Consider the following 20,897-nt stretch of genomic DNA (forward strand, 5'->3'; position numbering starts at 1 on the left):
TATGTTTTTGTTTGAGGTTTAAGAACTATGTTGCATATCTAAACTCAACCTCTAAGAAAGGTGACGCAAAAGGTGCACATGGAAGATTTTTACACAAGTATGGCTTGTAGTCATTACAAATACAAATATACATGTAGTGGTGGGTTGTCATCCCAAATTTCTTTTAACAAACTTTATACATAAGATTTATAATGATAAGCATTTAAGTCACATGAGCTTTGTACCCGGTATAGGATTATAACAAATTCATGAGTAAATTAAAGTTCCTTGAATAAACACAATAATACTTTCAAGGGTTCGAGGACTTTTGGTATATTTAGTACTATAAATCTTCTCATATGAAATAATTTACATGTTCTTCTATTAGATCAAATGAATTATTTTGCTTGTAGCAATACATTGAAGGAACTAGTCGCGCTAGGTTTATGGAACTCTTCAAGAATTTTTTTGAAAAAGGGCTAGGGAAGAGGAATTTCTCGTTCAAACACTTCCGTGTGTCTGAAATCATCTGCTTGACATGCTCCTGGACGAGATTTCTAGAACGACACTCATGTTCCATGAGGAGACACTTGACGTATGATCCATCGTAGCCATCTTGATTTTCATGCTGTTAGAAAGATCACACATATAGAGTCACTTGTATATCACAATTATTGTGTAAAACGGATAGGCTAATGTAGCTGTTAACATATATGGAATTTGCATAAACTTTTTAACCTGTTCAGATACCAAATCATCTGTAAGACGCAAAATTTTTGAACCTGATGAGACAATGCCATGATCACTGTCAATAAGGTCTGCGTCTTCTTTGGTGACACCATCACCAAGGAGGAAAAACATGTGAACTAGGAGAACTTGTAGACCCGAACTGGCCATCCCATTCTTCAAGTATTCTTCTGACTTTGGAATATGCCCAGAAGCAAACCATTTCGCTTCCACCAAAAATGCATCAAATAGTGTCACCCACTGCAATATTGTTTTGAAACATTACTTGCAAGTGGTATCGTGTTTGCCACACACAAGTGATTAGTCCGGGTTACAATCCGTAATGGCTTTTTCTTCTTGTGATTTTTATGAATGAACTAAATTTGAATTTAAAATTTAACAATGAACAATATATCGATCATACCGACTTTTGTAAGGAATTTATGGGGTTAAATCCATGTTTCTCATAAACTCTGCATGCAATTTCATTTGTTGTGTCATATAAAACCTTGAAGGTTAACATAGTATGGAAGTTGCTCTACAAGGCCGATATCCCACCTGAAATTAATATATGTTAATGATTGCAAATATTGGAAGACAAGTTAAACATGAAAAAAGAAGTATAAATTAATGATGTTATTTGTTGTGTACATGTTGACTGCTTCTGTGAGTAGAGTAAGTTCATTGAGGCTCCCATAAATATCAAAAATATCATCTATGATATAAATGAGAGAGACGGTTTTTGTGAGATCGATTCTCTCCTGTGACAAGGTCGGATTTGATAAGGAAACCATAGGCACAATATACCACTTTAAAGTTGGTTCCTCGCAAGATTTAATTCTTGTCCCAACCCTAGGTCCTCCCACCACCTACAGAAAATAAAGAGTCAGCATATATGTATTAATTCCTTCATATCACTTTATATTAAAAATAATTAAACTGGCTGGATGGTAAAGACACATTTCTTTGGGAGTGAAAACCAAAGTTTAAAATCTAACACGATAGTAGATTTTCTCTTAGGGGGTGTTTGGTACAGAGAATGGAATTGTAGAGAAATTGAATAGAGAAATGGAATTGCAGATAAAGGGAATTGGTCTGGAGAATGAGAATTGACTGTTCTGTTTGGTAGTACAGAGATTTCAGTAGAGAAATATAGCTAAGAATCATTTCTCTTGTTTGGTACATAGAAAATAAACAGAGAATTATATCAACTTTATCATTAGCACAAGTATTTTTTTCATAACAAATATTTATTAAAAAATAAAAAACATATAAAAAGATGCATAAATTCCAACCAAAATATGCATTGATCAAACCAATTCACATACAAAACATAGTTTTTAAGCAAAAAACATCAACCATAGTTAAAACCAATTCACATACAAAACATACTTCAACCATACACAACTATCCCATTGAACCATCGGTATACAACTCGACCATCTCAATTTTCTCTTCTATTGTCAACGCAAGAAAAGAACGTCCTAGATCCACATCTTTACCAATCAAATGAGCTGCTTTGAACCGTTTTTATCATAACTCACAATATCAGTTGTTACACAATGAATTTCAAGTAAACACCAGAAGAGTTTATAACCCATGCTAATGCTTTTTTTGCATGCTAAAAGAGTCCCTATCGACCAAAGGATTTCCTCTCCTGTACTACTTGGATGTCATTGGCTATCTCATTATTTTTTCACTTTCATGCCAACCTGTGCAAAAAAGTCTTTTGTGAGATAGGTTTCATTTGAATCAAAGCTAACTCAAAGTCTCAAACCCATTTAGATCCCTATATTTGGTGTAACGTTTATGTCAATGTTAAAACTTATATAACACATCACTGACTATTTTTAGGCTACCACATTATCATTTGACCAATTCAATCTCAAAGTTGACATTTTACTTCAACTCAACTTTTTAAGAGAAATACCAAATATGCCCTTAACAATATGCAATTTATGCACTCAATCTCACTCAAGAATAACAATTATGATCTCAAGTCTAAAAATTTGTTGAAATGGCTCACCATCCCTTCTTGAAGAGAGTCCAAAGTGAAGCTACTATGCAACAAAGCAAGACGAATAGAGAGCCAAATCCTGTGCATCCCTTTTTCGTTCTTGTCACCATCTAATTTAAGTACTATGCATGAAACCAGTTGACCAACCTTATATACAGATGAAAGAACATCGCCTTCTGCGTCCTGTTTGAAAAAAAAAATTATACATCAAAATGCAAATTTTTGCAAGAGGATATAAAGAGTAGATATTCTGAAAAATCCAACTCTAGTAACCGGTAACTATAAAGCTTTTGAAAGATTACTACCTCTTTCGTTTCATCATGTAACAGAGGATCTGTTGCTTCAGAGGCACGAACTAAACCACGAAGACCACCTGGAAGACTAACTACTATCATTCACTTCTGATATTACACCCCACAGCTTCACTCCAGGAGTAACATTCTGAAAAAATCCAGAAAAGAAAAAAAAAACATTACGCAACTTTGATCATAAACTTTATGCAAAAGAAACGGTCTGTAAGTTGCATAATTGCATGTCAGAATAACATGCTAACAAAAACAAAAATTAAACATAAAAAAATGTACCTTCAAGGTGATCTTATTAGCAAACCTAGGAACCTTCTGACCGTTCACATCGCCAAAAAGTGAACCCAGGTCATCCTCGGTTGAACGAGTCACGCTTTTCTTTCTATCTTTCTTTGTCTTCTTCAAAACCATATTCCCTGTTTCAAACTCTTTGTCAACCTCCGCCCGAACTTTATCTACTTCTTCCCGACTGAGTGAACTCTGTCCACCTACAATACTCAAAACCTTACATGAATATCTATGTGTGACTCAAAAAAAAATTGTATACACAGTTGAAGACTTGAACCTCTGGGGAAGTCTGGGAAATCATCTTCATGCTGAATTGGTAAAGAATCTTTAGACACGCTCTTTGACTTTTGAGGCGTCTTAAAAGGCTTTTTAGATGGTTTTTGAAATGTCTTAAGCCTGTCTTCTGAGTTCTTGTTAAAGGGTTTCTTGAAAGGTTTACCCATGTCCTGCACATAAATAAAATTCAGTAAGTAGCACATAATGTTTCTACCTTGTAAATGCATAAACACCAATATCTGAATTACATACCAAAATATTTAAAAAAAAGCATAAAAAATTTTTAATAAGATGTTATGTCATTAAATCTGTTTAGTTAAATGATTAAATTGTGTTTATGTGTAGGGGTGTTCATGACCCAGTTTTGATGATTGCTAGGTTAAACCATGAACCAAACAGTTGTAACGTTTTTGAAGTCTTAGTCTCTAAACCAGAATCAAACTGATGCAAATTTGAAACTGAACCGAACCAAACCTTATAACGGGTTTACTGGGCCTTTAAATTAATATAAAAGCATAAGCTATTACATTTAAGGATGATCTCATATATCAAAACCTGACTGATACCAAACTTACCCAACAAAAATTGGCCATATCAAATGTATCCATTTCATATGTTTTACATAAATAGCCTTCTCTTATGTTATAATTTAAGTTAAGAAAGTTTGAAGTGTAAAGAGAAAGAAAGTGGCATAGTTAGAAAAGGTTGTAGTTGATGAAATAGGTGGATTTGAAACTGTAAATGTTTCGAATGAGTAATATACTTGATAGTGAGTTTTCAGTTAGGTATATTGTATATGGTATTATTACAAATTTTAAGGGGCATATATAAAATACAACCTACATTTAGAATAAACATAACACGTAATTATAAATCAACAATACAACGTCAACATCACCCATCAAAATTTAAGCAAAAGTTAAGAAAATTAGATTGATTGAACAGAAATTGTAAGACATAAAGTGACACAAGTTTAAAAGAAGATCAGTGTTATTAAAGATGGCACTCTAAGAAGCTTGATTAATGGAGGGCGACGAGAGTTTTAAAATGAACGAACACGGGCTGATCAAACATAACGATTAAAGCATTAATGAATATGGCAGTTCATGTAGGTGTTATATCAATAATCAATTACAATAACAACATGTATGACATAGGTAACTGAAATAGTAGATACAGTTAGAGCTTGAAGTTTTAAGTTTGCATATGTAGTTCTGGTTTACACAAGTAGCCTATGCATACTAACACACACAAATTCACAGATGATGCTATGCATAGCAGCATACTTACACTGTCCATCGACTATACAGCTAGACATTTATTATAAATATATGTGATTAAACAGTCAAATTAGGGATTGCATTAGCTTACAAGTTGAACCAAATTTAGGGCTTTAACACCAGGAGATAAGAAACAGGATTAAAATGATGAATAAGCAAACCCTAACCTAAGTACAGCTGCTGCCACTGGCTGAAGAATTGGCTCCGGCGACGGAGGTCGTGACGGCGACTGTAACAAACGTTGGATGTGTAGAAGAAACGGCGACGGAGTGAGTTATAGCACCCGAGACCACCACCGCCGTTGATTAGAGCTCCAAAACGAAACCCGGCAACGGCCATCATCGATGGAGAAAGCAGATTTAGAAGTCCAATGAAACATCACCATCTTACCTCCGTCATCTCTGTTGCCTAGGATTCAAAAATGGAAGCCGGCAACGACCGTCATCGGAAGAGATGAACGTCGAGAGAGCCTTTCATTTGCAGAAGAAAGAGTTTGAAAGGAAAAGGAGGAAAATGGGAGAAATGAACGTCGAGAAATCCAATTCTCCGCTTTTTTTAGAGAAACAAAATCAGAGAAATGGAAATGGTTTATTTCCATTTCTCACCTCTTTCTTTCATAAACAAACAAGAGAATTCTTTCCAATTCCATTTCTCACCCCTCAATTCCATCTACCAAACACCCCCTTAGAACAGTTAAGGAGTAGATGTGTGTGTACCCGTTCATGTATATAGCCGTTTAAAAAAAGGAAATTATACACATACACATGCATATTTAGATATATGTGCATATAATATGTAGTGTTTATTTTTCTCATGCTTTATATATCTCATTAATCTTTAAAAAAAATATATATGTGTAGTTAGCGAGTTGTATATATGTAACTTTGAAGTAGCGCATAATAATTACTCTAGTTATAGTAAACAAGTACTGTAAATTGCACCTTATGATTTCATTTATTTCGGTCTTACGTTTGGACTTCACCATCCTACTTTCCAGTTCTGCTAATTCTTTCAAGATTTTGGCGTCAAAGTCTTTATGTAAATTGAAGCACATGAAGTTTCTTTTGTGGGGATTTTCCATTTTGGCTTCTTTGTCATCAAAAAAATTGAGTGATTTTTGTAGCATGTGGTTGCTATATATGCAGCTTCATCGAATATGTTTTCTCCTTCTACACATAAATGTGAAGCTTCATATAGTTCCATCAAACCTCTAATGTCACATTTAAGATTATCCACAAACTTATCATTATTTCCCTTGAATTTCTAAAAAATATCTGTGACAAAATTGAAAAACTTTTGTTAATAGTGACTCATAATTGGAAAGATTAAAAAAAAGGGAAAATTCCCAAACTATTCATTTTTGACTTACTTTTTCTAGTTTTAGCCCAAGACCAAAACAAATTCCAAAAATAGCCAAACTAATCAGTCGGATCGGACGAAAACCGTTTATAATCCTATAGAATAATGAGCCTATAGGACGCACCACGAAGCATGCTATTTTTTCGGATCCGGCGGTTTCCGTTTTGTCCGACGGATTAATGAGACAAACCGACGTATTAATAAACAATCAGATCCGACTGTTTGATTTGTCCGACGAACCCTACATTTTTCAATTCGGGGGGGGGGGGGTTGATTTTGAGTTCTAGAGTGAAATTGAACACTATGGTTGTGTTCTCCTCGGAAAACCAAGCGATTCGCACTATTGATTTGCTTGATTTTGTAGACACATAAGAAAGATAGAAACAGATGTTGGTTATGGAGTTTAGGGTTTGAGAGGTAGAAGATGAAGAATTCCGTCGGACCCACTAAAATTCCGTTGGATCCGACGGAATTTTAAGAAGTTCAGTCGGATCCATTAATACGTCACGTGGAATGATTTTAAAGGTCCAAAAAGTTCGTCGGATCCGAAGGAAAAAAATTGGCTATTTTGGGATTTTTTTTGTAAACCTAGGCTATTTTTGAAAAAAGTTGGTTGATGTTCGGGTATTTTGTATATATATATATTAGTGTGTTAATTATGTAGTTTTGTTTAGTATATTGTTAGAACTGTGACACTTCATACGTCCTTTTGTATTTCAGGTTATTGATCGTTAAAGATGCTAAATTGGAGACTTGTACGAGCATGGAATGATATCTCGGGAATACCGGAGCATAAATTGAAGTCTTAGGAAGTTTTAGAAGGATTCGGGAGGAGTTTGGATGAGAAACCTAAAGCCAATGCTAAAACTGAACAAGATGGGTTCACAAAAAGCGACCAGGAAGTAAAACAAGCATATCCTTTTGTATTTTAAAGGTCCAAAAAGTTCGTCGGATCCGAAGGAAAAAAATTGGCTATTTTGGGATTTTTTTTGTAAACCTAGGCTATTTTTGAAAAAAGTTGGTTGATGTTCGGGTATTTTGTATATATATATATTAGTGTGTTAATTATGTAGTTTTGTTTAGTATATTGTTAGAACTGTGACACTTCATACGTCCTTTTGTATTTCAGGTTATTGATCGTTAAAGATGCTAAATTGGAGACTTGTACGAGCATGGAATGATATCTCGGGAATACCGGAGCATAAATTGAAGTCTTAGGAAGTTTTAGAAGGATTCGGGAGGAGTTTGGATGAGAAACCTAAAGCCAATGCTAAAACTGAACAAGATGGGTTCACAAAAAGCGACCAGGAAGTAAAACAAGCATATCCTGGGCTAGAAAATGAGTTACGGGACCCATAATATATGAATTTTGGGTTTCTCAAAGAGAGGAATCCAAATATAAGGTTATTGTGGACCATCGCGTTTCCTAGACCATGGCTCTGCGCGATGGTTCCCAAAAACGGGAAAGTTAGGGTTTTTATTTAAAACATGTTTTGACGAACCTAATCGATTCCATTCAGTTCCATTTAGTTTCCAGAGCACTTTTAGAGAAGGAGAGCAGCCTACCATCACTTCCAATCATCTCAAGGCCATAGATATGATCCATAACATCGTAATTGACGACCGAGAGATGCCGAGACGCGGCTAGATCCTTCGAGTCATACCCGGGATGTATAGTTTGTAATATTTCAGTTATTTTCTCATGTACTAGAACGATTGATTGTAATTATCTTGATGTTAATCTATGAGTATTGATGTCTAGTATTATTGTGCACAACGTCAGTTTAGGTTTATTTCGATCAGAACGATTAGTGTGCCAGTTGCTATGATAATTGCTTATAGGATTGTTTTGACCCGTTAATTGTGAGAAAGCATACGTTTGCCCTTAGTTGAGTCACACTGGCAGGGACCGTTTGATAACCCGTGCCGTGTGTTAGAGAGCGTGGATGCCTAAGGTTTAACCGGTTAATCAGTCTGTAGTTGACACAGGATAGTTTATTTGTTATGTGCATGAGTTTGCTGTTAGTTTGCTTACTTGAATTTCTGAGTGTGATTTGTCTTTGTTAATTGATTGAATACTTGATTACTTGTTTGCTTATTAAAAAACACAAACTATTTGCTAGTGTGATCAGCACTTTAATTGAACTACTTCATAATGTTAGGAATTGATTTCACTTCACAATGACCACATACTCCTCATGTTCGACACCCTACTTACCCTAGCTACTTAGGTTAATTAGGTTTTTTGCATAACTCGAACGACGGTCATCAAAATGGCGTCGTTGCCGGGGAGTTAGTGCGCTTAGTGTTTTTGTGATTAATTGATTTCTTTGTTTAGTTTAGTTTAATTTAGTTTTTGTTTTTAATTTTAGTTTAGTTTTATTTTCCCATTTTACGCGGGGTGTGTTAGTTGTGTAGGTAACAGGTTTATGCACACCCGCAATTTAGAAGAGGTTCTCCACTTATTTACGAGCCAGAAATCGAACGGTTAGCTTAGCAGAACCGAGCTCAAATCAGACAGTCAGACATGGAAGGTCAGAACTAGAACCATAATCAAAACCAAAACCCACCGCCCGAGATCAATGTTTTCCAACCCGAACCAAACCCACCGAATAATCAAAATCCACCAAATAATGACCTACCACCACCAATAAACACCAATCAACAACCCCAAAATTCAGCCCGACAATCCAGAAACCAAAACCGAAACCTTGACAGACCCGGGCCATCAGTCCTGAACAATACCCCTCGTCACCGACATCCGATTATATGAGATTTTGACCATGTCAGTATTCACACTGAAGACGAAGAAGAGGGGGATGAGGAAGAACGAGGACTAGTGAATGACGAGTTTGAGCCGAGAAATGCAGATGAGGGTATACAAGTTGAAGAGGTTGATGAGGTCGAGTAACCGGTTAGGATGAGAGGTAACAGGTGGAGGAACAGAAATCCAGACAGAGATGGTGTTGGAAGATATCGGAGGAACGAAGACAGCCGATTTAGGTTAACCAGGGAGGTGTTGAGGAACCGAGGGCCAGACGAAGGAATTTTGGGCCTCCGGTTCGGGGTGTAAACAGTCGGTTCAGACCGGCTATCTCAGATGGTGCCTCACCGATTGTCCCACAGGTTCACATACAGGGACAACCGACATTTAAATCCCGTCCGTCCTACATCAACATAGTTCCCAATTTTCACGGACTGGGATCTGAAGACCCGTATTCATATTTGTTAGATTTTTCAGCTATTTGCGGGTCTATCGGTGACGGTACGTATGATCAGGATGAGGTTCGGTTGCGGTTGTTCCAGTTTTCACTAAAAGACAAAGCCAAACACTGGTTCAACTCGCTACCGATGCACAGTATAGAGAATTGGGGTGAGATGCAGCAAGTGTTCCTTAACAAGTATTATTCACAGTCGAAGACCATCGAGGCCCGAATGGAGATTAGACACTTTTCACAGTTACCGGGTGAGTTGTTTCATGAGGCTTTTACTCGTTACAAGGAAATGATAAGGAAGTGCCCGCATCATCAGATTGAGTTGTGGGAATTGGTTAAGTGTTTTGTAGACGGGTTGACATATGAAGACAGAAAACATTTAAAAGCTTCGTGTAATAGTCAGTTGTTGAATCAACCCGAGGAAGATGATTGGGAATTTTTGGAATTTATGTGTGAAGATTCTAAGGCAGAGGCAGCTGCAAATCCAAGACGAAAACACGGGGTTACCCGGTCGGGTAAATAAGCCTTGAGCGAGTCAGACAGAATTTCTGAGTTAGAACGAGAACTCGCGGGTTATCGAAAAGAGAAAAAGAAAGAGGTTGGTAAAGTCGGGGTGAAATTCCCAGTTTGTTCAGATTGTGGCGAGTTGGGGCATAAGGTTGAAGATTGCCCCGGGTTTGATGATGACGAGTATACCGACGAGGAGGAAGTTAGTTACGCGTACGGGGATTCCAAGGGCCAAGGGTTCAATTCGAACACTTATCACCCGGGCCAAAGGAATCACCCGAATTTCAGATACGGGAACGCGTCGAGTCAGTCGAACCCGAACTTTCAGGGGTCTAATCAGAACCGACAGTAGAACAGCTACCGCCAGGGCGGTTATCAGCAGGGTTCATACAATCAGAATAGCAGTCGGGAGTATAACAGAGACAGTTACCGGGGTAACAGTTCATTGGCTAATCAGAATCAAGACCAGCAGAATGGTAATTTAGGTAATTTAGATGAGTCGGTACATTCGAAGTTAGATACGTTGTTGAAGTTGGTGACAGATAATCAGAAAGAGACTCAGAAACAGTTCGAGTTGAGGGGTAAGTCTTCAGAGGCGATGTCGAAACAGATTGGTCAACTCGCAGCAGATGTGGCGAGATTTCAGAAAAACGCGGGTCAGTTACCGAGCAATACCACAGTAAACCCGCAACACTTCAGTTCAAGTTCAAAAAAAGGAAACAATGTGCACATCAATGCGGTAAGTCTTTTACCTCATTTTGAAATTACTAGTGTTGAAGTTGATTCACCACAGTTTGTTGAGCGGGTGGTGAAAGAGTTTAGTGATTAGAATTTGTTGGTCAAAATAAAACAATTTTCCAAAATGAATTGAAATTAAAAACGAATGAAATGTCTTTTTGTGAAAATTGTATTTGTGAAAAATGTTTAAATGGTAAATTGACCAAGAGCAGAGATGAGGAGGTGGAGGATAATACCACCTCAAGTGAACTCCAAGACCCGGGAGTGCCATTTTTTTCAATTCAAATTGGGGAGTTTAAAACTGATCGGGCACTTCTAGATCTTGGAGCATGTGTTAGTATCATGCCTGGCAGTTTATATGATCAGTATGAGTTCGGCCCGTTAGAAAGTGTAAACACCACCGTGGTGTTGGCGGATCAAACTCATACACTCCCTCGGGGCATGGTTACTAATGTAATGGTGCAGGTGGATGGATTTAGCTACACAGTTGACTTCCTTGTACTTGATTATGCGAAAAGGAATATTAAACAATCTGAAGTCATACTGGGTAGGCCATCCTTGCCACAGCACATGCGGTAATTGATTGTGATACGGGAGTTTTGGGAATTAAATGTGGGAACCATGATAAGCGGTTATTATTATTTGAAAATGCTACTAACCCTTTTATTGACAAGTGTGAATCCTTGAGCAAGGATCACACACAAGAGAAATGTTTTGTGATTGACAGGAATGAGCTAAAGGGTAGCATGGAGGTGAAAGAACAGAATGAGATATTGCATGGAGTTAGATATGGTGAGGAAATAACAACAAGAAAGGGAAAGAAGAAGAAAATGAAAGAGGTAAAGAAACCACCTGAATGTGATGCGAAATGGAGGTTGGCAAGGTTTGGGCCGGATTATGGTGTGTCAAAAAGCTGGAAGTAACCTCTTGAGGAGGACCGTGCAAGTAATGAAATGGTTGTACGGGAACGGGTCAGCCGCCCACCTTGAATGCAAAAAAAATTATCAAAACGGTGGTAATTGTACATTTTGTATATTTTTAGTTTGCATTTTTTTTACAAATTGTATTTCAAGCGTACCATCATAGAAAAAGCTAAGTGTGGGGATACCGCAAGGAAAAAGTTGGGATTTTGATGTGTGCGGTAAAGTTATGTCAGAAAACGAGGTTTCAGTTAAGCTACCTAAAGTGTTTTTGTGTTCTTTTCTGCTGTGGTTAATCCAAATACGTGTATATTTTGTTGTATTGGAACTTTGTGGGTTTAGTTCACTATAAACCCTCACGAGACCTCACTCGTCCAACCGGGCTACCGGGGGGTTTAAAAGGCTTGTTGCATACGCTAAATGCAACCATGATTCCTACGAAAGTGAGTTAGGTCTTTTAACATTTTAACTCATTTAACAAAATTTATTATAAAACTTAACTAATTCGGCTCGGTAATAATTTTTAATAAAATGAACTAACACTTCATTTTTTGCAAAATTCTTAAAAGACCTATCTCTTACACACAGTGAGAAGCTTGCTTCTACACGTTTTGAGATTTTGCAGATTCAGTGTTAGTCTTTGGAGAAGACGAGTTTTCACGAGGGTTTGTGAGCCATTTTTTAGTATTGTCTTTTCAGTCATAACAGGTGATTTCAGTTTCATAATCTATTTTGTTATTTTAGTTTACGTGTTGAGAGTGTAATTGTAGATTTTGTGTTAGAACTATCACATTAGAGCCCGATTTTTAAATTGTTAAACATTCAATTTCAACCAGTCCCTCAAATGTTCGTTAATTGTTTTAAAATTTTAACATTGAGGACAATGTCAACATCAAGTGTGGGGATGGGGGAAATTGAAAATTTTTAGCCCAATAGTACCTTGAAGAGTATTCAGAAACCTAAGTTATTAACTATCACTTACTGCTCTTAATGCCAAGTTAGAGGTTTTTGGTCATGATTGGTTTTTCAGCTTCTTGATAGTTATCCTGACAAATGTTTTTAAAATGAGAAGTTGAAAATGGAATCGTTTAGGCGGGGATAACGAGTCAAGGGGACGGGTATACATGTTTCATATCGGTAGCCTTTATTTCCAGACATATTGTGAGATTAGCCCCTATACTCAATACACATATTATATAGTAAATATAAAACATGTCTTGTCATTTATTGAGGGAAACCGGTATGTTTTACAGAATTAGAACTTGCTTGTCACATGTTTTTCGAGATCTTAATACCACCACCTGTATGGAGATTAGGACTTTAGAAAACCCGTTCCGTACATATTTCCTCACTAAATAAATTCCTTACCCGAGATTATCCCTTAGGAGCCCGTTTGGACCATATTCCATTTTCATTTGATAAAACCAAACATTACATACCATTTCAGCCTTGGCCGTTATTTTATTTTAACCCGTGTGATGAAATCCAGTTCGTTATCGAGTCGTATATATTTCGAGTTGTACTTAGTCAGACGAGTTATAAAGTTGTAAAGTTCTGAGTTGTAATTATTAGTTATTGATGTCAATATATATATATATATATCGAAAAATCAGCAAAAAGACAAAAAGAAGTTATCAGTTTAGTATTTCAGTTGTTATTAGCAGTTGAGTATGTAAATAGCGGTTGATTGTGTAATTAGTTCGTTTGTATTCGTGAGTCTATATATTGGTTTGTTTAACTGGGTTTCATCCACCTGAGTCACTAAATAAGCCTGATCTGCACCCAAACCTAAGCCTCAGCAAAACCTTAGTCCAAGTATATATACAACCGGTGGTTAATGGGTGGAGATAAAACTGACCTGCAAGCGTATTAAGTTGTAACTCATGTTAGGTATTTTGAGGGAAAAGACATATACTAGCACATCTTTTGCTAGTCCAAATATTAAATCGAGATGAGTGTTGATAGTGTGAGGGGTGTGAACATGTATGCCCTAACCGGAAACAAAGTACACTAGTCTGGGCGATTCTAGAGTTTTATTGTAACATTAACTTTATTTGTGGGTTGTCAATCTAGAAAGTGTCAGTCTGGAAAACTGGGTATTACCTTAAACCTTGCTAGTATTAATGGTGATAATTGATATACCTAAGATGGAGGTTGATGTTTGCTTTAGAGTTTTGCAAGAGGGCAAGCAAAAGATAAGTGTGGGGATGTGATGTTCGGGTATTTTGTATATATATATATTAGTGTGTTAATTATGTAGTTTTATTTAGTATATTATTAGAACTTTCGTACTTCATACGTGCTTTTGTATTTCAGGTCATTGATCGTTAAAGATGCTAAATTAGAAACTTGTACGAGCATGGAATGATATCTCGGGAATACCAGAGCATAAATTGAAGTCTTAGGAAGTTTTAGAAGGATTCGGGAGGAGTTTGGATGAGAAACCTAAAGCCGATGCTAAAACTGAACAAGATGGGTTCACAAAAAGCGATTAGGAAGAAAAATGAGCATATCCTGGGCTAGAAAATGAGTTACGGGACCCATAATATATGAATTTTGGGTTTCTCGGTGAGAGGAATCCAAATATGAAGTTATTTTGGACCATCACGTTTCCTGGACCATGGCGCTGCGCGATGGTTCCCAAAAACGGGAAAGTTAGGGTTTTTGTTTAAAACATGTTTTGACGAACCTAATCGATTCCATTCAGTTCCATTCAGTTTCCAGAGCACTTTTATAGAAGGAGAGCAGCCTACCATCACTTCCAATCATCTCAAGGCCATAAATATGATCCATAACATTGTAATCGACGACCAAGAGATGCCGGGACACGGCTAGATCCTTTGAGTCATACCCGGGATGTATAGTTTGTAATCTTTCAGTTATTTTCTCATGTACTAGAACGATTGATTGCAATTATCTTGATGTTAATCTATGAGTATTGATGCCTAGTATTATTGTGCACAACGTCAGTTTAGGTTTATTTCGATCAGAACGATTAGTGTGCCAGTTGCTATGATAATTGCTTATAGGATTGTTTTGACTCGTTAATTGTGTGAAAGCATACGTTTGCCCTTAGTTGAGTCACACTGGCAGGGACCGTTTGATAACCCGTGCCGTGTGTTAGCGAGCGTGGATGCCTAAGGTTTAACCGGTTAGTTAGTCTGTAGTTGACACAGGATAGTTTATCTGTTATGTGCATGAGTTTGCTGTTAGTTTGCTTACTTGAATTTTTGGGTGTGATTTGTCTTTGTTAATTGATTGAATACTTGATTACTTGTTTGCTTATTATAAAACACAAACTATTTGCTAGTGTGATCAGCACTTTAATTGAACTACTTCATAATGTTAGGAATTGATTTCACTTCACAATGACCACATACTCCTCGTGTTCGACACCCTACTTACCCTATCTACTTAGGTTAATTAGGTTTTTTGCATGACTCGAACGACGGTCATCATTGGTCAAAAATGGCTAGTTTGGAAAATTCCCCTTAAAAAATATAAAAGAGTTCTAAGAATTCAACCTGCACAGACGCGATAACCATTCTGCCTTAAGTTTCGAAAACACAGGGAGACCTCATAAAGATTTGGAGGTTGAAGTAAATCTTTGTTAATCAACTGAACGTGACACTGTTCAAGAATTAGATTGATCTCATCTTCGTAGAGATAATCAAGTCCTAGCCGTTCAAGAGTATCTACCATTAACAAATCATAAAATTTAACATCATTAGTATCATTGATGATTAATTCCCGAACAACTTCTACCAATTTTGCATGCTTTACATCAGTGTCTTCGGGCGTACGCTGCAATGCAGATTTGGAAACAGTTTAAAAAACATTTATATAAACAGTTATGAAATTCTAGAGGTTGGTGCATATTGTGTTGCCTGCCAGCTTTAATGGACCAAATATTTTATGATCGTTTTGCTTGCTTGTGCTAAAACGCTTGTGTTTGCTGCGCTAGTCTCGGACTTCATCGGGCATGATTTATGGTTGATTCGAGATAACCAGTTAACCACTCTCCAAGAAAATAATAGATTAAAGAAGAGAGTACGGCATTTTTATTCATCCATGTTTTATCTAGTTCATATTACAAGACTATAAATACTAAAGAAAATTGCTGATAACAAATAAGAGCATTAAAGATAAACTGATGTCATGCATGGGAAACATTTACGGAGTCTAAAGTTGAACCCTTTAATTATGCATATTTGACTTGACTTGCTCTTGCATTTAAAACCATTTTGACATGGTTGTAGACTCTTCGATGAATCCTTATTATTGGTTGGGTCATGGACATTGAATTAATGGCTTAGTCGTGCTAGCACGATGAACACATTGCTGATTGTGAGTTGTTGTTGCTCATCTGATGAGTCCAAGGTAGGACAAAACCAGTGGACACTATTCATAAGTGGATGGATTAGCTGGCGTTCAAACGCCGCATGGGGCATCTAAGGATTGCTCCTTGACAAGTTGTATCAGAACGGTACGATACTCAGGCAAATTGGGACGTGATTGAATCTCAAGATGATCTTAAAGAGAAGGCTACCCATTTGTGGTTGGAGCTTGATCGAAGTTTCCTAAACCAGAAGACTTGCTTGTGTGTTGGTGGAATGGGACGCCGACTCGATGATGAAGTTTGAGGGGTGGCTTGTGTTAGTTGTATGGGATGTTGATGCGGTCAGAAGGAAATGTCACTTGATGGTGTATTGTCACAAAGGCACTTGAAAGTACACAGATCATTCTCGGGATGTTCTTGTGTTTAGTTACTAGAAACAAAGTTCAAGACCAGGTGGGCATGTTCAAGTTTTTGTTATGTCAGTGCCTTAAAACCGACACCTATGGTCCTTAAGAGCCATGAAAAAACTGAAAGTGACATATTGGAACCTAAAAATGTGACACATTTGCAAGTGAAAGCCGAAATTTCACTACGACCTATCAGCGCCTTGGGAATATGGTGCCTGATAATCTAACTTGAACGATCGTAAGGGAAACTTGGTCGTTGTTTGGAGTTAGAATTGATCGCCAGAGAGAGTAATTGTGACATTCGTCTTTTTTGTTTTCCGTTTAATAAATGTATTTGTTTTATTACCCGTCTTGTAACCGGATCTTATTTATTACGTCAAAGTATTATTATGTCACACGATTTTGTCTTTATTATGTTTTACGCGTTAACATTTTCATATATCGTTTGAATATCAATTATATAACTTCAGTTTAATCAGTTACTGGACCCAACCCAAACAACAAGGACTATATTGCAAAATAACCAAAATCTTTTTCCCCCCTTTCTTCCTCTCCCCATCGATCTCGCAGCCCCCCCCCCCCCCCCCCATCAGTTTTGCTTCGTTTATGCCAATTATCAAGCCAATTAAACGAATCCGTAATCTCTGCGAATCATAATCATCATATACATGGTGTAACAGTCCGTCAATCAAGTTAATATAATCAAAATCGCATAAACATAGGACGCGGATCAGTTTTGATCTTGTTAGCCTACAAATACGAGCCTAAAATCCAATTAACGAAACACCACACCATTGTCTCACTATCACGAAACAAAACCCTATCCTAATTGCATCATTGTTATAGCTCTTGACCACGTTTAAGTTCTTCATCAAGCCGAAACCCTAACTCGCCGTTCTCATACAATCTGTAACCATTTCAGGTAATTGTAACGTGCATTATGATCGCGATTTAACCCTCTTCAAAACCCCTTTGTCAATTTTGATTGACAGAGGGTATAAGATCCGATTTCAAATTAGGGTTTATATGATTTGGGGGCTTGTTTGCATATCTGGTTATATGTATTTGTTTCTGTTTTTATTAACAAGTTAGACACTGGCACAGATGGCCAGTGCATACCACCTTAAACATGAGACCCGGCCAGGGGCGCAGGTTCGACCCTCCCCTGGTCCGGTTTTTGTTTTATTTTTTTATTATCATTATTTGGTTTTAATTAATATAAAAACTATATTTACATTTAAAACTATATTGTTAATACTCGTTTAAGCAAACCGAACCCTGATAAACTTCTATAATAAAATTTCAAATTCATATATTTAAATATATAAACATGTATAATCTTTTATATCTATATATATTTATTTTTACCTAAACAATAATAATAATAATAATAATAATAATAATAATAATAATAATAATAATAATAATAAATGTGTTTCTTATCCTTTTAAATGGAACTTCGTTAAACTAGCACCTAAAATGTCTTCATAGATAAGACGGTATTTATATTGTAAATGTTTTTCTTTAATAAATAAATATAACCCTTCGTTAAAATTAATAGAATTTGATGACACCTTTATCAAAAATCTATAAAACATAACTAATTACTTAACGAACTAAATGAACAAAACACATAGAGATGGGTTTGCAACGGATTTGGGGTCGTTAACGTATTAGTTATGTTTTATAGAAGGCTTTTGATGCTCGGCTTTTACTTTGGCACATGTTAGACATTTCCCGACGTAGATAGCGATATCTTTCTTCATACCGGGCCACCAGAAAGTAGTTCGAAGGTCGAAATACATCTTATCTGCACCGGGGTGGACAGAATATCGTGACTTGTGAGCTTCGTCCATGATAACTGTGCGAAGATTGTCACGATCTGGGACCCAAAGGCGATTGAGAAAGTAAAGCAAACCATCACGCTTGGTTTCGAGTTGGAGTTCAGCACCACACGACATCTCTTTGTACATATTGCCTTCAGTGACCGAGATGTGTTGGGCTTCGAAGATACGTAGTTGAAGGTCGGTTGGAATAACAACGCTTTGGAGAAGAATGCTCTTAACATGGGTCTTGCGACTAAGGGCATCAGCCACTACGTTTGCTTTACCGGGATGGTAACGTATTTCGCAATCGTAGTCGCTAAGGACTTCGGCCCATCTTCGTTGCCTCATATTTAAATCCTTTTGGTCGAAAATATGTTGGAGGCTCTTGTGGTCGGTGAATACCACACATTTCGTTCCATACAAATAGTGCCTCCATATTTTCAACGCGAATACAACAGCACCAAGCTCAAGGTCGTGTGTCGTATAATTCTTCTCGTGAACCTTAAGTTGTCGTGATGCATAGGCGATAACCTTGCCTCGTTGCATGAGAACGCAACCGAGACCTTGATTCGAGGCATCACAATAGACAACGAAATCTCCGTTTCCTTCGGGAAGGGCTAGGATAGGAGCGTCGCAAAGCATACGCTTTAAGGTTTGGAAAGCTTCAACTTGCTTAGTCCCCCACTCATAAGGTTTACTCTTATGAGTTAAGGCGGTGAGAGGTAAAGCAACCTTGGAAAAGTTCAAAATGAAACGGCGATAATGTAACATCCCGAAATTTCTAAAGTAATATTTAATATATTATTTTGTTGGGTGAAATAAACGAGTTAGTGGAACGATAATAATAATAGCAAAATATGAAGACTTAGTAGGATAATTAGATGGGATTAGATATGGACCAAAAGGAAATATGGGCCTTCGGTCCATGGGCTTAAGGGAGTATAAATACCCCCTTAAACCCCAATCCTTTCCATTCCATCCATTTATCCATCCTAATCTCTACACACTCCAAAACACACACAACCCGAACCAAGATCCAAAGGCAAGGACCCGAGCTCGTTGGTGCTAGATCGTCGTGACGAACCAAAGCAACAAAACCAGCTCGTGTTCTGTAAGGCCCCGTTACCGGTAACCCTACTTTCGTGTTGGATTTACTCATAAACACAGTTCTAAATATCAGAGTTAATTAAAAACTTTACGCGGAATATTAAACTTTCATAAAACATTACATATCGATTCATAATCATGTCTTAAAACATTCCTCTTGTCTTTCAAAATCAAAACATAACTTATAAAACATATCAGATCTTCAGATGCCAGGCTTTAGTCTTCTACCATGTGTCCTCCACTCAAGTCAGCTGTCTCATCCTACTCACCTGCGTGCATACTAAAAGTCAGCTACGCTGAGTGAGTTCTAGTTAATCATACAATACTATACAACACCTTCTTACATACATACGTACTTAACCTCATAACTTTCTTTTATACACACATAAGTACTCATACCTTCATTCTTACTTACATACTTTCTTTCTTACTTACATACTTTCTTTACATTCATAATCATACGTTTTAAAGAGCCTTTCGCCCTATAACCTCACAGATATTATAAGGGTCTGGTCCCTAACATCACAGATATTATAAGGGTCTGGTCCCTAACATCACAGATATTGTAAGGGTCTGGTCCCTAACATCACAGATATTATAAGGGTCTGGTCCCTAACATCACAGATATTGTAAGGGTCTGGTCCCTAACATCACAGATATTATAAGGGTCTGGTCCCTAACATCACAGATATTATAAGGGTCTGGTCCCTTGCTTTCGAATATTAGTAGGGTTCAGTTTCCTCTTCGTTACCATACAACCATGCAACATACCTCGAGTATTATTAGGGCTTGGTACCCTTTTCGTAACCATACAACCATACAACCGTCATTTCCTTCTTTTATTAACTTTATTACGTTCATACACGTAAACATACATATCATACTTGCCATATTTATAACGTTACAACCTGACAGTACGTGCAATATCCGAAGATCGTTCACGTACCATCAAGCAATCATTCATACATATCACATATATCACATATGGCATACACTTATCACTTAGGATAAATGTATTAACAACACATCAAGTATGCACACAGCCCCGAAAACATAACAAGGAATGGGGCTAGAAACTCACCTGGATCCTGTTACGCTCGCCGTTGATCGTAATTCCTTTCTTTAACTGGGCTCGGCTAACTGTATAATATTTACACATATCAATTAACTACTACTACACGCTTTGTATTTCTATCTATAAATGACCCACAACGAACGGGGGTCCGGGGGCAGCGCCCCTGGCAGCGGGGTTCTAGGGGCGGCAGCCCCTAGCGGGGTCCAAGGGGCAGAGCCCCTGGCTGGGGTTAAGCTGCCAGGTCAGCTTGGAAAAATTTTATTTTCGATAACTGCCTTAACACATTTTCCATTAGGTTTTTAATTTATTTTCTAAGCGAACTTCACTTTAGGCGAAGTTAAACCTTAGGCGAACTTGGCTTCAGGCGAAGTTAAACCTTAGGCGAACTTGGCTTCAGGCGAAGTTAAACCTTAGGCGAACTTGGCTTTTAGGCGAAGTTAAACCTTAGGCGAACTTGGCTTTTAGGCGAAGTTAAACCTCAGGCGAACTTGGCTTTTAGGCGAAGTTACCATTTAGGCGAAGTTACCATTTCA

General features: G+C 37.4%; 1 pseudogene across 1 annotated transcript in view; it reads right to left on the minus strand.

Annotated features, from left to right (window-relative positions):
• Window positions 1–334: 334 nt before the first annotated feature.
• LOC143625852 ((3S,6E)-nerolidol synthase 1-like) overlaps window positions 335–20,897 on the minus strand; it is a 29,000-nt pseudogene continuing 8,437 nt past the window's right edge. Inside the window, exons 2-7 of the transcript XR_013152334.1 lie at window positions 15,135–15,414; window positions 5,813–6,145; window positions 1,357–1,574; window positions 1,130–1,263; window positions 718–966; window positions 335–607 (exon numbers count right to left, since the gene is read on the minus strand). The product of XR_013152334.1 is annotated as a (3S,6E)-nerolidol synthase 1-like (transcript). The remainder of the gene's footprint in view (window positions 608–717; window positions 967–1,129; window positions 1,264–1,356; window positions 1,575–5,812; window positions 6,146–15,134; window positions 15,415–20,897) is intronic.

Source organism: Bidens hawaiensis, unplaced genomic scaffold (genome assembly GCF_021521415.1).
Source record: "Bidens hawaiensis isolate Kalapana, Puna unplaced genomic scaffold, B.hawaiensis_p1.1 tig00004242_1, whole genome shotgun sequence".
Classification (NCBI taxonomy): Eukaryota; Viridiplantae; Streptophyta; class Magnoliopsida; order Asterales; family Asteraceae; genus Bidens; species Bidens hawaiensis.